Genomic DNA, 18,145 nt, shown 5'->3' with positions numbered 1-18,145 from the left:
TGGAAAGTCTGGAACCTGTAGGGTAGAACTCTAATTATCTTCCTCTTTCTCACATTGTGTTATGGTTATACATGCATATGAATATGTGTATACCTGAAATCCTTTCTCACTTATTAAAATACTGTATTTCTTTTAAACACTATTTCTTTGTTACACTTGTCTCTCATCCTTACCGCCCCCCACCCCGCCATGGCACCACCACCAAAACACACATCCCAATACTTCTTCATCTGTCTGAAGCTTTGTCTGCCTCTTGCTTTCCTACTCTGGATCTATCCCAAATTTCTAAACATAGGCAATTGTTTTCAGACTCATTTCTTTCACTCTCTTTAAATTCTTCACTCTGTACAGAATACAATAAACTCTACTCAAATATGTGTCTATCAGATTTCACAGTGGCCCAGGCCTTGTACAAGATCAACATTGGCTCCTGTCCCTTGGCTACTTATGGGAACAAGTCTTCACATATTTATCTTTGTATTCTGGTGTGGGATTGAATCGAAGGCCTCGCATAAATCAGCGAAGTGTTCTATCACTGAAATAAAGAACCACCATCCTCAGTTTTCCTCTCCTTATTTTCTTACCTCTGGTTTCCCATGAGTTGAAAGGCTCAACTGTTTTTCAAACCTCAACCGTACTATGTTAAAGCTGTCATTAATTTACTCTAACTGGAATTCAGTGTTTTGTTTCTTTATCTTCTTTCACAATTACCCATTTCCTCCATATTAAAATCACAGTGCTAATCTCCTGTACTATGAGGCCACAGTAAACTGTTCTTTTTTCCCCAATTTTTCTTTGGAACATAACCACTCGCTACTCTGCTGTTATGAAATGAGTGAGAAATATCCTTCAAAGCCTCCTGGACTTGAACAGTGCTGGCAGCACTGTTCTGGAACCTTGTGGAACCTTTAGGATGTGGGATCTCCATGGAGGAAGTGAGTCACTGGGGACCAGTCTTGAGGATTCTATACCCAGTCCTGTTTCTCTTTCCTGTTCTGCTGAGAAGTGAGCAGGAGTGGCCCATGCTCCCACCACCACAGAGACGCCTACTGTCATGTCTGCCCATCATGCTCTTCTGTATCTCTCCAACCATGTGCTACACAAACCTCTTCTTTCTTAGGCTGACTCTTGTTGGGCTCTTGACTTGGTTAAAGGAACATAAAATGAACATAAAATGTAACTGGCAGATAAGCTATGCAAAATATTTGCTGTCTACAATATGTGATGGCCCTGTTGCCTGGCATTTAACTGCTAGCTCATGCTCATCTGTGCGCTCACGCATTCCATCTTTCTCTCTTCACTCATGTTCATAATCTTCTTGTAAATGTAACAGAAATGACCTCATCAATTACAATATATGTATATGACTCATTTATAGGAAGCATTGCCAGTGATGACATTAATACTGATAAAGACTTCCGCTATGTTTATTATACTTCTTTTCCCTCCTTGATATATTGTCTTTATCATTTCCTTTGTTCATATGTCATGATTATAATTTAAGGGGTGTGGAGATGACTTGTTGGTAGCATATTTGCCTCTAAAGCACAAGGACATGAGTTCAATACCTAAAATTCATGCAGAAAAGCTGGATAAGGTGACACCCAGTTGTAATCTTAGTGCAGGGGAGTTGAAACAGACAGATTCATGGAACTTCCAGGCTGGGCACCTTAGACCACTGCACAAGTCAGTGGGATACCCTTTGATTTAACACACTGGATTGTGACTGAAGAATGGCACCGGTGGTTATCTCACTCACGACTCATACCTGAACACACATGCACATGCACACACAAACTACAAAATATAGTTTTATATTTCCAGCATTTATGCCTATATTTCTCTTTTCTTAAGACAAGGTCTTACTACACAGGCCAGGCTTGTCTCAGACCTGCAATTATCTTGCTTTTTTCTAAGTTATAAGACTACGAGTATGTTCTTCTGCTTTGCTGGTTTTCAAGGTGTTTGGTATCTATTTCTCTTTGTGATGAGTTATGTAAAAGAAAAGCATTAAATATAAAAAATAAGAAACTGACTATTGAATGGCTTTGCACTTTGGGGATTTCATAAAAATGAAGATAAAACTGCTGATAGAAAAATCACATTACCTCTATATCTCTGTGATACAGTTTCTCAAAATAGCACATATGTCTCTTAGTATGTTCTTAAAAGCTGTGACCATGTTTTATAAATAAACACAAAAATATTTTCAGTACAATTCAGAAATGACTGCTACAAATACCAGTATTATGAGCTGCTGGGTTAGCTCATGAGACTAGATAAGAAAATAAAGTTGTAGAACTTAAACAATATTACTATTACTGCATATTGTTTGTACACTTGAAAATCCCCGCCAAAATTGCAGATTAAAAGGTGTGACAATTGAGCACAAAATAATAATATAGAAATCAAATAAGAATAAAATAAGGATTGCATTTGCAGAAGTAATTCATGTACACCTCCCATGGTCATCACACATACACACACTTGGGAGTTAGTTTCTTTAGCATGTAGTTTTGTTGTTGTTGTAGAGACAGTTTCCCATGTAACCCAGGGCATCCTTGACCTCACAATGTCACCAAGAATAACTTAGAATTTTTGTTCCTCCTGCCTTTATCTCCTGGGTGTGGTGATTTCAGGTCTATGTACCACCTCCGTCAGTTGGTGTGCTGTTGCCTATTGAATCCCGGACTTTGTACATACTAGGTAAATCTTCTCCTAACTCCGCTGTATTCCTAGTCCCTAGCAATGATTTTTTTTTTAAAGTGGGGAAAGATTTATGTTTTAATTGACAGTGATAATAAGCATTGCAATGTAGAGACTTTATTTATCAGAATCTAAAGTTTATCTGGTTCTGATTTAAAATAATAATAAAAGAAAGGTCAGATGAACATCTTGAAACCAATTAGGCTGATTCAAAGGATTATATAACTGAAAAGAAGCAAAAGTCAAAGTTTTTCTGTGCAGACAAGGGAGAGAGATCTCTCCACTGGACCACAGATCTGTGATTCATGAAAGCAAAGTATAAAAAAATTAAAAAAAAAGAACTTTTATGATACGAACGCTTTTATTCCCTCCAAATCACCCATTGAATGTACTCCCTAGTTTGTCGACTGTAAGTCATGGGGTCTCTGTGAGGTAATTGGGTTGTGCTGGCGTCACCATTGAGCGTAAACTAAACAACAGACCACGAGAAAGGGAACTCTGTATTCTTACTTTTTTGTTACCTTGACTGTAAACAGCATGATCAAGACAACTTTATAGAAGGAAGGATTTATTCAACCTTAACGTTCCAGAGGAAGAGTCTATACGGGCAGGGGAGGCACCCAGAACAGGACAAATTAGCAGCGGGGAGAGGCTTTAAACTCTCAAAGGTTGTCTCTGGGGATGTAATTCCTCCAGCAAGCTTGCAACTTCCCATAACCTCTCTAAACAGGGTTGCCACACAGAGAGCAAGTGTTCAAAGTGACAGAATCTATGGGAAACATTTTTCATTCATATCATCCCAAGCTAGGTCACCCCTTCTGTCATATATGGGCAAACAGTGGCGTCTAGAAGACTGATCTAGGTATTGCCTGGTGGTGGGGAATGTGGAGAAAGCTTTGAGTGAACGTGTCAAGAGCAGATGAGATCTTGGGCAAAGGTTTATTGTCTGATATGAGCTGAGTGATACCATGTCAAGGACCCCAATGCCTCAGATCCTCAGGAATGGCAAACTCTTCTTGTGGGCTGAGGCTCAGAGAAGAGTAACAATGTCTTCCTCCAGTTCCTGTGTAACTGTTGCCAGTGTATACGGAAACCATGAACCACAGTTTCCTCCTCCCAGAGGACTGCAAACTGACAGCCCTCAGCTACAGAGACCTCATATCTAGACTGGCGAACCCCGCCCCCAGTAAAAGCACAATAAAAGTTCAGGTCCTGCTCCCTCAGAATGAGCACATCCCACCTAGTCTCAAATGAGGGCCTCTCCTTTCTTCATTTATTTTCTTCTTGCTCCAGTCAGGATTCTGGGACCAAGTGGTGTTGTCTTGTATCCAACCCAGCTTCGAACAAGTTGGTCTTGTATCCAACCCAGCTTCGAACACTGTGTGCAACAATTTTCTGTCATTGGTTCATTGTGCCCTTTTAAGCATTCCGTAATAGCAGTTTCTATAATGGTATGGCGATATGGTGGCCTTTAAGCTAATCATGTGATTACAGTCCAGGGAAGACACGGTAAGTCATGGAATTTGTGGCTGCTATAAAGTTTATCTGGTTTAGATGCAGTGATGGTTTTTTAAAATTGTAGACTGACTGAGTTATTTTAAAGGTTTTAGGAATATTACAAGTAGTCGATAAGAAAAAGTCGGCCCTGCTGAGACAAGAGGCAGAAGGGGCACCAGAGTTTCTGAGGAAACATTTAGCTGTCAGTCTCAGGGGAAAGACTGAAAATCAGACTCCAAAATGTACTAGCTGCTAAGGTTGGCAAGATGGCCAAAGAGATCGAATGGCCAATGTCAGTTATTACTAATGTCGAAGTCAGGACTCTGAAAGAAAAACAACAAAATTGAGGTCACAGATGACGATGAACCAAAGCAGCATTGCTGCCTCGGACGAAAACCCGGAATTAACTAGTATGTCACAAGCTTTCTTCTTTATAGAGAGAGGATGCTATCCATTCCCAGTCCTAGGTGACTTGTGACATGGCGTTTAGCCTTCTTTGGAACTATCCTAGTAAGTCCCACGGAATCCAGGGAGACAATTTGACCTTGGCTATAGTCAGAGGCCTAGACAGTCTAGGAAGAGATAAGGTGAAGCCAAATTACCCTCAAGACATGGTTGATACATCTTGTAGGGAGAGTGTGCAGCAGAACCTAGAATTTGAAATTATTGGAGGTAGAATATGGGACTGGAGGGTGGAATGTGTTCTGATGGGCAAATCGTGTCTCTAGGATGTTCTGGGAACCAACTGGGTTACCTGACTCGAGTGTGTTGTCATGTGTAACTAGAACTCAGTCATGATGGAGGTTTTTCCTGAGTCTTGAAGAAATGCTAGAATTTTTCTGATAAAATATCAGACAGTGGCCAACCAGGAAGTATATTAATTACTTTTGCTGCGACAAAAAAAGAAAAAAACCTGAGAAAAGCAATTTCAGGAAGGAAAGATTTACTTTGGATCAAAGTTCATGGGCACAGTCCACATTGATGGAAATTGTGATGTTGGGAATTTGAGGCACTGGGCGCATTGTCCCGGGTAACAGAGATAAATGCTGGTATTCAGTTAGCTCTCTCTGTTTATATGGTCTGAGAGCACAGTTCATGGAAAGGTGCTACTTAAGTTCATGATAAATCTTCTCACCTCAGTTAACATACTCTAGAAAATCTTTCACAATGAGATAATCTCTCACAATGTAGTGATATCTTATTTGTATTTTAATAAATCAAATTTGCCTAAAGATCAGAGAAGCAGAGCAGCAATCTACTAAAAAGACTAATGTTCAGACCGAAGGGGCAGTCCTTAGACTTCCTAGACTGCATTGTACCTCCAGCAAACCCCAGACTCCACACTCCAATAAGTTCCTGTCTCCTCCCCTTTATATTCCTTTCTGCACCCAGCCATATCACTTCTGTCTCTACCTCCCTAGTGCTGGGATTAAAGATGTGTGACTCCCAAAGACTGGGATTAAAGGTGTGAGCTACCACCACCTGGATCTGTTTCTGGGTTAATTTTGTGTAGCACAGGGTAGCCTTGACCTCACTGAGATCTGTTTGTCTCTGTCTCCTGAGTCCGGGGATTAAAGGGGGAATGCCACCACTCCCTGGCCTCTAGTGGCTTAGCTTTGAACTCTGATCTTCAGGCAAGCTTTATTTATTAAAATATAAATAAAATATCACTACAGTCTGCATCCTGCCTCCCATTCCTTTTTAGTTTCTAAATGCCCAAAGGATGTCTCTAAGGTGTGAGAAAGTACACTGGTAAAGAATCCCATCAGACTATTGAAAAACTTAAGATTGATTTTTGGTTATTGTTTTAGGCACTGTTGTATTTTAATAAAGGGACACTATGGCCAAGGCAGCTATTGTAAAAGAAAGCATTTAAGTGGGACTTGTTCACATTGCAGAGGTTTAGTCCATTATCACCTTGGGAGGAAATGTGGAGACATGCAGGCAGACACTGGAGTGGTAGCTAGGAGTGGTCCTGATCTGTAGGTAGAAAGAATGACTCTGGGCTTGGCTTAGGCTTTTAAAATATCAAAGCCTACCACCAATGACACACTACCTCTAACAAGGCCGCACCCTTTAATCCTTCTACTTCTTTCAAACAGTGCCATTCCCTGTAGAGGAATCATTGAGTCTATGGGGGCCGTTCTCATTCAAACCACCACAGGTATTGCTTTTCTTTCTCTGTAAATGAGAGTTTACAGTGTAATTTGTTACTATGGGGTTGGATTAACTGCTATTAAAGGCATGCAGAAACTGCACAGTCTCAGAGACTGTGAGATTTCTGTGTCATTAAGGCTGCTGCACTTAAACATGGGTGGCAAACTTCAAACAATAATCGAATTGGCGCTAGGATCAGAGGGACAATCAGAAGCTCATTTGGGGTATTTGGTGCTGAGTAATAAAATGTGTTCTTTGAGTTAAGAGGCCTGGGTCACTAATAAAAGCATTGTCAGATCGTAACAAATAAGAACTGTTGACACAAATATGTAAGTTACTCAGATAGAAAATTGTGGTTTCTTGTTTATGTCAGTACAAATTAAACTCACAAAATCATGCTGCTTTTGTGAACAAGGTTCGTGGACTGGAAAAAAGACCCCGAAACATTATAGAAATCACATATGATAAGGATAATTACCCAATCTAGGCTGGGTGGTGGTGGCATATGCCTTTAATTCCAGCACTTGAGAGGCAGAGGCAGGTGGATCTTAATGAGTATGAGGTCAGCCTGTTGGACAAAGTGAGTTACAGGACAGCCAGGACTGTTACACAGAGAAATTCAGTCTCAAAGAAAATAAAAAAAAAAAAATTACCATCTGCGTTTGAGAAGATGACTCAACAGCTACCATCAATGGTTGCTTTTGCAGAAGACCCAGGTTATGTTCTGAGCCCCTAACAACAGTCTATAACTCTAGTTCTAAGGGATCCAATACTCTCTCTTAGATCTACCGGCACTAGGCACACACACTTACATACCCATGTGGGGAATGCTTGTACGTAAAATAAACAAATCTTTAAAAAAATTACTGAAGTGGGTAGAAATAAAGCATGGGGCAGGCAAATCTGTCTCTTATATTCTGTAGAATAACCATGCAGACATTTTAGGATTAGTAGTCCAGTCCCATGATGGATACTTGGAATTGATAAAGCTAGCAGCTGTCAAAATAACCACATTGGATTCCTGACTAGAGAAATAAGAAATATTGTAGCCTGAAATGCCAACTGGAAGTCTCACTAACTCCTGGAGACGATGATGCCCCTGCCAAGATATATATCATATGCAGTAATGTCTTCTGGGAAGAAATGCTGGAGATTTCTGTGTCATTATTTAATCAGCCTTTATAGTTCTTTCCAAAATGAGATAGAAAATGCTTGATGAAGATTGATGGCCATAAATTTTACCAGTTGATGGCTTCAATTTCTGCTGCCATGTTGGATTTTTCTTTGAACAAATCCTTTAAGGCTCCCGACTCTCATATGTGGTCACTGATCTGGCAAATACTTCCTTCTTGTTCTTTCTGAATTTAGGAAAATAAAATTATTTTATCTGGGCATAAGGATGACATCACTATCTTCCCATCCTGTTTAGAACATGCTGACTCTTGTCTGTCATAAAACTTCACATAAATATCGATTATCTGAGTGTTTGACTCACTAGGTCACTATTTTGACTATGGCATCCTAGGAGAACCTTGTGATAAGAAAGGGTCAGATGTTCTCCATAGTTCAATAAAATATGCCGGCTAGAGAGTGGGATTTCAGTTCATGGAGAAAGGATGTTTAGCATAGTATATATCTGGAACATGACAAAGTGTTCAAGTTATTCTTAGATTCCCAGCTAAATTACATTGAGGTTAGAGGCTGTGCTTCCATGATTTCAACATAAATGGTGAAGTAGTGGCTGATATCTGATTCTGGTTCTGTAAAGCTAAGGTAATATCTCTTAAAATTAAAGAATCTATATAGACTGCCCTACTCATACCTCTTTCAGAAAAAAACATTTCATGGACTTTAACATTATCATAATATTAGATGCAAAACTCTTGATCCAAACTCTTTAAGTCTTTGATCAAAGACTTTTATCAAAGGATGTTTGGGGTTCCAATGATATTGATCACAATCCTCCTCACCCATCAGAGCAACAGACAAGCAATAGATTGCCTTTAGTGGCAACAGTAGTAAGTCTTACTGCCCAAGAAAAATTTGGAGTTACTACTCTATAAAGCAGACCTAAAAGGACAGACTTGTTCCCAGGCATGTTCTAGATACCCATTTAAACTTGCATCTTTCAGTCGAATTTGACTATGCAGTTGTTGTAGTTAAGACTGATCATGTTTAAACTAGGGGCCCAGACTCACCAGAACTGGTGTCAGTATTTTCTATTAGACCAGAAAAGCAAACTTTTTTTTCGGAGGATAGGGCATTCTAGAACACCTTCTGTAGAACAAATACAGCTATCAGTTAAGGCCCGGGGACCTGCTGCAACAATGAGAATGGGAGTTTCTGCGTTACACTATCTTGTTTCAAGTATTTAAGAGAATGTATTGGTTAGAACATTGAACTCTGATCATTTTATGATTTATTGAGCTTGCAATTTTCCTTGCTTAGTTTCTCACACAAACAGGGCATTCATAAGAGATACACATTCACAATTGTTATGGCTTTGTCATGAAGCATACTCTCTAAAGCCAATTGTATCTAAAGTTTGGTGCTCAAATTTAGATGTGCTTAGATCCCGAGGAAATGAGGTTTCTTGGTGAATTAATCCATTGGTAAGTTCAAAGGTAAATGAGCTACTAGTAGGTGGGATCTATTTGTAAGAATCAGGTCACTAGAGGTGACTTTGAAAGGTGTATCTCACCATAGACCTTCCTTTTACATCCTCTGTGTTTGTTGGCCACAACAAGCTGAGTGACACTGCTCCAGCATACACATTTCCCACAGATATATTTGGCTTCGTCTCAGGCCCAAAGTGACAAGGCCAAGTGGCCACATTCTGAAATATCTGGAACGAGGCAGGAGAATAAACTCTTCCCCCTTTAAGTTGTTTTTCTAGGAGATTCTGTCAGAGCGACTGAAAACTGAGCAGCACGGTCATGAAGAACATAGGTCGTCCGAGTGATCTAAGATCTGGACTGAATCCAACACCTATTAAACACCTCCTCAGTCCTTCAATTCCACACTTGCCCCTTCTTTTAGTCAGCACCATAGCAACTGGGTCTGTGTGGGTTCTGATTCCCCCAACTTAGTCACCACCTCACACAGTCAATCCACCTCAAAATCTTTTGCTTTTTTTGGGTCTGTTTTGAACTTCTCTTGTTGATGATGCTATTGTGGAGACTTGGAGCGTAATATCTGTGACCAATAACTACAGTAAATGAACTCCACATGGGAAAAAGTCTGTTTTCTATTAGAAGAAAGAATCTGAAAAAAATGTCCATTTATTTTCACAGAACAGGAGTCATTAGGCACTTTCCCATAGGGCTTTATTCTTGCCTATGCATATGAATGCCAGCTGTGGTTTGGCTAATGTTGACTGGTCTTGTGAAACTCAGCAGACACAGAAAAGCCTTATCATTTAGGTCAGTGACACATCTGTTTCATTTGGTTTCACTTTAGACACTGGCCAGAGCAGCAGAGATCTCTCCTCTTCAGATGCATGTGAAGACTACAATGCCATTGTTTCATAACTTGTAAGGTCTGTCTTAGAATGACAGTTTAACTTCAAATCACATCCCACTCATTCAAGCCATTCACATAATGAAGACCAAAGTCAGAGCAGGGGGAGGGGGAGCTTTTGTGACCGTAAGAACTCCCAAAAAGGAGTCAGGATTTGATGCATAGATGTTTTCTGTGAAATGCCCCAGCGATGCCTATCAACAAGGCAGATGGCCCTAACCTATGATCTCATCCTTCATGTACGTTATATGAGAAATCATATGTCTAGACTTCTAACAATAGATGATCTGCAAAGAGAAGCAAGTCATGTTAATTCCTGAAAAACTATATGTAAATCAAAACTAAAGAGGCAATGCCAAGCATGTATGCTTGCTATGATTGTGGAGGAACGATAAATATGACACAATTATATGCATTCTCTGCAAAGTTGTTAAAATCTAGTAATCATTACTCTAACGAGAGGGTGACGTGGTTAGAGAGAAGTAGAGGAACCTCTCTTTCCTCTCCACAGCATTTTCTCCTCTTGAGTATGTTTCATGTTCTTTTTCACTTGAGAAAAACCAAAAGGGGCCTGTCCTGGAACTAGCTCTTGTAGACTAGGCTGGCCTCAAACTCAAAAAGATCAGCCTGCCTCTGCCTCCCGACTGCTGGGATTAAAGGTGTGTGCCCCCACTGCTTGGGACAGGCTACAAAACTACAGAGAAACCCTGTCTCAAAAAACAAAAACAAAAAACAACACAAAAAACCAAAAGGGGGAAAGAGGTAAGTCAGGTATAAAATCCTTCAGTAGTTCCCCTGATCTGTCCTTTTTGATAGTTCAAGACGTCCTGAATGACTGAGACTTTATGTCCTGTTCTCCCCCACAAGGGGAGCTCTTGAAAACCTGAATTCCTCACATAATTCATGCTACCATTGAACCTTCGTGTTCTGCCTCAAATCTGCCCCATCCAGTTTGCCACTTCTCTCATTGATACACTTACCTGCTGCCTGTTGACTCCTCTCTCACAATCTCTTACACAGGATATTTTTTCTATCGATTGCCTGTAGCACCTTCACTTGCTTTTTCTTTTTTTATTTTTCAAACACCTCACAATTACAGCAGACACTTCATTCTTGAACAGTTTTGGCTCTCCCATTACTGATGTGTTTCAGGAACTTCAGCTGAGTTCTGATTTTCACCATTTGCTGGTTCCTCAATTTAGTCTCTCCATTGCTCACTTACCTTTTTCTTTCCCATGCTTTTTAAAAGAACTCTATATGCTTTTTTTTTCCTGTATGACATCTCTGTCCCAGACCTCTGCAGTGTCCCTCGTTGTGAGAGGCTGAAGGCCAGTTCTGTTCTGGCTCTCATATCTTCATAAGGTCAGGAGATTAGATCAATCTGTAGTTTCAGCTTTTTCTTTGTCTAGACTTTCTTCTTGGCAACAGGAGCTTCATAATTCTCTTTTTAGTTGACCCCAAGTCAAGGCACTGTCTGGGACCTAGAGTTGACTCTTTCCTCAAGACTGAAGAAATCCCAACTCAATATTTCTGACTCTGAATTGTGCCTTCAGGTTATTGTAAAGGTACATTTATCATCATTGTGGATTTCTCTTTGAGCTCTTCAGGAAAAAAAAATCCCAGCTGGGCACACCGGGCTCTCCCTCCATATGTGATGGTTCATACTTTCTTCCCAGGTGACAGACATAAGAAGATTGGTTCAATGAATTCTCTCTAGAAACAGTCTCAAAGACCTAGGCAGGAAATAAATGAGTAGCTCTCCCAGATTTTTGCCAGCATACTATCCAACCCATTATTTTCTAGTTCATGTACAGCATAGTTCTTTTATGAGCTCAGGCACGGCTAATGCCATGCAATGCATATGCAGATAAGAACTGATTTTATACGAAAGGCTATGGGCCTCAGATGGAGCCAGGAAAAGCTTCCTTAGACATTGGGATAAAGAAGTGATTCTCAACCAGTGAATTCAACCTTTGACAAACCTGTATCTCCAAAAAATATTTACATTTTGATCAATGTCTCTGTTTTTATGCCAATACCAAGCTGTTTTCATTATTGCAACTCTATAATAGAGCTTGATGTCGGGGATGGTGATGGCTCTGGGAGTTCCTTTATTGTACAAGATTGTTTTGACTATCTTGGGTTTTTGATTTTTTTCAGGAAGCATCTTTAACAAATGGTGCTGGTGTAACTGGGTATCAGCATGTAGAAGAAAACAAATAGATCCATGTCTATCCCCATTCACAAAATTTTCAATGGATGAAAGACCTCAATATAAATCTGACCACACTGAACCTCACTCCAGAACCCAGTCAAGGCAGCAGAATCACACCGCTGGTTATCCAGGCAAATTCTAGATGTTCCACTACAGACATTTCTACAGCCTCTATGTAGAAATTCAGCCAACACACTTGAGAGAGGGGACCAGTTGTCACAGAGTGATAAACCACTGTTTCTAACGTGGTGGTCTTAGTTCCTATAAGAGTTTACATCTTCCTGATTCTAACACAGACAATAAGGCAGGCTACACCCCTGTGGACCAACTCAATAGTTATAAAACAAAGACTCCATACAGCCTTTCTATCTGATTCTTTTTGGAGATCATGAATTGTTGGTATTGGCATTAAAAACAGAGACGTTGACCAATGGAATCTAATCGAAGACACAGATATTAATCCACACACTTATGAACACCTGTTTTTTGACAAAGAAGCTAAAATTATACAATGGAAAAATGAAAAAAATTACATTTTGATTTATAATAGTAAGAAAATTAATTATAGTTATGAAGTAGCAGTAGAAATAATTTCATGGTTGGGAGCTACCAGAACACAAAAATCTATGTTAAAAAGTCACAGCATTAAAACCACTGGGATAAACTATGAGGCTTGATTTCTGGGGCAGCTGTGATCCTTCCCAAATGAGTTCACTGTCTAAACGCTACCAATAAGGAATTAAACCCTCATATATAACTTGGAAAGTGATTCCATTTAGCATCTGCTTACATGATTGTGTCACATGTTCAAAGGCATTTGCATGTCTAATATTTTCTCTGCAGTTTCAGGGTTCCATTATTCTCTACATAATATGGTACTTACCCCATAATCCTTTCTCACTTCAAAGATTCAATTGGGGAGCTGGGGAGCTGGGTTTGGTGACTCACACTATAACCCTCTGTCTCAAAAGAAACAAAACGATGTCATAAGAGTAGAATGTCATCCTTATTTATATAACTAAAAGACAAGCAATAAACACTGCTCTAGAGGAAACACCTCCCTGTTCCCTCAATACACAGAAAAAGAAGCAGTTGGGGAAAAGCAAAAGAAAGAACCAAACAAACACCAAACAAGTAGATGCCATGTCTTTTGGAAAAAGTAAAGAAATAAAAACCTTCTATTTCCCTTTTGAGAGATAACTAAAAACCCTTAGTTTAAAAACCAAACCAAAACAAAACACAAAAGAATCACCAAAAGGAGAATTTGTGATTGAGACTTCAGCTTCAAAATCTTGGCAAGCCCAGAACAGTGGTGTCCCTCAGGAACAAAACCTAGCTAGAATGTGTAATGCAATAAGTCACAACCCTTGCTAAAGCTTGCATTAAACCTTTAGCCAAATGTAACACAGGAGATGGATCGTCTTGCAGACAACAGCAATAGCTGGAAAAATAATCACTTAGCCACATGTACTTGCAAGAACAGCAGAAACCAGACACACATATTTCTTCAGTGCAAAAGAGAAATAGTGGATTCCAGAGGGCTTATTTTGCAATCTAGCTGAGTATGGCAAGGGCTTGCTGTGCACATGTTAGTGTGCACCTCTTTGCAGGAAGGGGAAATACCTGAAAGAGAAACTTTAGAGCTTTTTGTCTGATGTGGGATTCCTCTCTTTATGTTGTGATTAACATTGATTAATAAAGAAACTGCTTTGGGCCTCTAGTGGGGCAGAACAGAGCTAGGTGGGGAAAACTAAACTGAATGCTGGGAGTAAGAATGCAGAGTCAGGAGAAGCCATGTAGCCCTGCCAGACGAAACATTACCTGGTAAGTCACAGCAGCATGATGATACACAGAATAACGGAGATGGGTTATTTTAGAATATAAGAGTTACCTAAAAATATGTTTAAGGTATTGGCCAAACAGTGATTCAAATGATATAGTTTCTGAGTGATTATTTCATGGTCTGGACAGCTGGGAACCAACGAGCAGCCTCTTACAACACCTGAGTATGGAGTCACTTGATGTGGGATTCCTCTCTATATGTTATGAATATGTTTAATTATCATTAGTTAATAAAGAAGTTCTTTTGGCCTATGACAGGGCAGAATATGGCTAGGTAGGAAAATTAAACTGAATGCAGGGAGAAAGAAGGCTGTATCTAAGCAACTGTGCAATTGCTTTGTAACTGAACGTGACTTTAAACTTTGAATCCTTTTTGCTTCCACTTCTAGAGTCCCAAAACTACAGGTATATGCCACCATGCTGGCTTCTCATTAACAGGTTTGGTACACAATATTCCATAGAGCTATAAAGTGAACAGATTGTACAGTATGGCTAGTGCTCCTTCCCATGTCACAATGGAAGATGATAAGCTCTTAAGTTATATATATTCCTACATTGTTCAAAAATAACTCCACTGATGTCTTTTATTGAAATGTATGTGTATTTAATTATCAGTTGAATGTAAGTTGGTTAAATAAAGGAATGCTATAAGGAGAGAGGAATAGTTGAATTCCCCATAGTATATTGGTTGCAAAAGAAACAAGTTAAATTTGTTTTGAGCAAAAAGCCAGCAATTGTTTTTAAGAGTGTATTATTTAACATATTATAAACTGGAGGCATAGAATTCAAGTCTTAAAAATAAGTCAAGGTGCAGTTTTTCTTTTTTCCAATTAGTCTGGCTATTTGGGAGTAATGCAGTTTTACACAAAGGGATTCTGCAATTGTGTTAAGGCATTAATGTATAAGAATAAAAGTCAATGGGAAGTTACTAGATAATAAAGAGGGTCATGTCTTGATTGGCTGGAGGTCATGGGAAGTGACAGAGTAGCATGGCCAACAAATAGTGTGTCAGGTGAATTGGGACACTGAAAGTATAAGATATAAATATGGGCAGAGTATTTCTTCCCCACACATTTGCCTATTCCCTGATTCCAAAGCTGCTTGTCTTAGTTACTTTTCTATTGCTGTGACAAAATACCATGTCTATGGCAACTTATAAAAGAAAGCCTTTAATATGAAAGTTCATGGTTCCAGGGGGGTTAATGTCCATGACTATCATGGTGGGAAACATAGCAGAAGGCATGATACTGAAGCAGTAGCTGAGAGATGACATTTAATCCATAAACACAAGGCAAGAGTGGGAGAGAGGAAGAGAGGGAGGGAAGGAGGGAGAGAAAGTGTTTCAGAGACAGAGAGACAGGGACAGACAGAGTTACAGAGAGAGAATGCACTACTGGGAGTGGTATGGATTTTTAAAACCACACTTCCTAATCCTTCCTAAATAGTTCCATCAACTGGCAACCAAGTATTCAATGAGCCATTCTCATTGAAACCAGCACACTACTGTTTTCTCAGATGTCAGGAGGAAGAGGGCTGTTTGCATAGGCTGTGTCCACTTAATCACCAGAGACCAGAGTTCTCAGTCAAGCTATTAGCCAAAATGAGAAGGGTGTATTATCTGTAAGGACTGTGACAACTGATTTCTTTAAAACTGCCTTTGTCTGATAGAATTGATTTTTTAAGTCTCTGAGACAGGAAGATGCTATTAATGTAGACACACATGAGGGACATAATATGATGGTTTTAGTAAACTGGAAACACTTTGAAGCCACCTGAGAACATTAATAAAAACTCTGGTGCTTGAGCCCCACCTTATTTATCAACAAGCACTTGTGAATAAATCTGAGACTTGACATAAAAACTAACAAAATTTTCCACATCATATCAACACTGAAGGAGTATTTTTTACCTATGTTTGTGTGTGTGTACGTGTGTGTGTGCGTGTGTGCATGGGAACAAGGTGGAATTACCATGACATGCATATCAAATTAGAAGTCAGCTTCATATTGTGTCTTTCTTAAATGGGGTGCCTTTGTTATTTCTGATGCTTATATGCCTCCACAGCTAACCCATGAGGGGAGCAGAGGAATCCCTGAGTGAATAAAGTCCAGAGTGATAGTGTGTTGTTGACATGGACATAGCCATGTCAATGACAGTGGCCTCAGATGCATGAGAAAATAGTCAAGTATTCCCACTTAGGGTGAGGCTCAGAAGCATGGCAAAGCCTGCCTCTTGTCTATGTGTGGATGCATGTTAATGGTATGGGCAGTAAATGCTGTAGGTTCCTCCTCCCAGATGTTTAAGCCTGAGGACTGTTCCTCTACAGTGACTGTACCTACGTCAAGTAACTAAACCTGCTTCTAATTCAACTTACATAATAGTACTGCCTCCCTTTTTATCTGTACATAACAACCCACTCCCTTGTTCAGTCGTGTCCAATAACTCTGCCTCTCTGTTCAAAAGTATATAATAAACATGTTTAGTTTCCAAGGTGCTGCGGTTTCTCCATCACAGAGCTCATACCCACTGAACTGATTCCAGCTTCTTCCCCCCCCCTCTCTGTGTGTGTGTGTGTGTGTCTGTCTTCTTTCCCTTGCTATCATAGTCAGATCAAGTCACTGGAGCTGTGTAAAGACCGGTTGCTTTCACCACTCTGCAATTGTGTGCTATCACACCTGGTTTTATGTAGGCTCTGGAGAATAAACCCAGAGTCTTAAGCTTGTGTGGCAAGCACTTAACCCACTGAGTTAGGTTCCCAGTCAGTATATATTAATTTTTACCTTATCATATTCCCTGGGACAGTGATAGATGATTATTCAAGTTGGTTTCTCTGAGCTCTGCTGGTGTTAGGTAAGGTGGGATAAACTGTTCAGTGTTCATCACAATTCTCACCTTTCTGCCCAACTTTGGCCAGCTAAAACATCCATTGGTGGTGCATATTAACCTGCAGATTTCGGGTATAGCTACATGACTTAAATTAAATGTGAAAAGACATATCCAGCACATTGCAGGCATGTCAAATGTCTACCAAGCCTAGAAAAAAAGGGCATAGCTTCATGTGAGCTCCTGTTTTTCCGGACTGGAACTGAGTGGAGGAAGAACACAGTTGAACATCTGGAGTCCCTCCTACCACAGCTAACACAGCCTGAATCCATCCAGCAGCTAAGTCTGATATACACTTATACATTTTAAAATTTGAAGCATTGTACTAATTCAGCACCACTGTAATAAAAAAAAAAGAAAACCTAATATGCAAATTGCAAACAGCCCGTGTATCCGGCAGGATGCCGCAAATAGCAGGTGCTAGATAAATATATGTTAAGTTAATCTGCTTTCACATATGGCCTTTTGAACTTGGCTGCTATTTAACAATAACTGCAAATTGCACCTCAAATGGCTAAGAATAAGTATGTACTCAAAGATGGGGAATGGAGTTTACATGGGTCCCATGGATTGCACTTGCAAGGCCTGAAAATGGCTTTGATGGAAAGGATGAGCGAATGCCCTGAGTATACTTCCTTTGTATTTTTCCGAGCCAAATGTGTGCGGTTTTCACCCAGATGGCTGTGTAGGAAGCATCTGGCTGCGCTGTACACATGGGTGTATGCAGAGCACTCGGACTCCGCATGTGGAAACATCATTTGCACTTCTAGGATACTTTCACAGCTCAAAGTTAAGAGGGCTTCATCTGCAAACTCGGGTTCTGATCCACAGACAGTGGTTACCATGACGATGGTAGGAAGCTTTCCTCGTCATAGAGAACCATCCGCACAGGATCAAAACCTCAGAGAGGGTACGAGTCCCCAGAAACCTAACTGAAATAGGAAATCACAGTACTTCAGGAAGGTACAGAGAACTTCACAAGCCACCCAGAGACCCTTGAAAAGAGGACAGTCTGGCTAAATAGCAGAATTTGATTTAATCACAAAATTATTTTCTGAAGTCTTTTATTATTTTAGTAAATCATATTCTGTGATTCACTTCAGAATATATTTTAGTCCTGTCTCCAATCATTTCCTTAGCGTCTTCCTTACAGTAATTACGAGTTACAGTATACTTGTCCTTTAGCCACCGTTGCTGATGACTAAAGATGCAAACATAGAAAGTGAGGTACTGAGCGAAATACCTTTACATTTTTTAAGTAAAGCAAGATATATAATTATGCTGTAATTTTCTTATGCTTCAAGGCCTTTTATAAGAATGCATATG

Source organism: Microtus ochrogaster, chromosome 24 (assembly GCF_000317375.1).
Source record: "Microtus ochrogaster isolate Prairie Vole_2 chromosome 24, MicOch1.0, whole genome shotgun sequence".
Classification (NCBI taxonomy): domain Eukaryota; kingdom Metazoa; phylum Chordata; class Mammalia; order Rodentia; family Cricetidae; genus Microtus; species Microtus ochrogaster.
The sequence above is the reverse complement of the archived record's forward strand: the minus strand, read 5'-3'. Positions refer to the sequence as shown.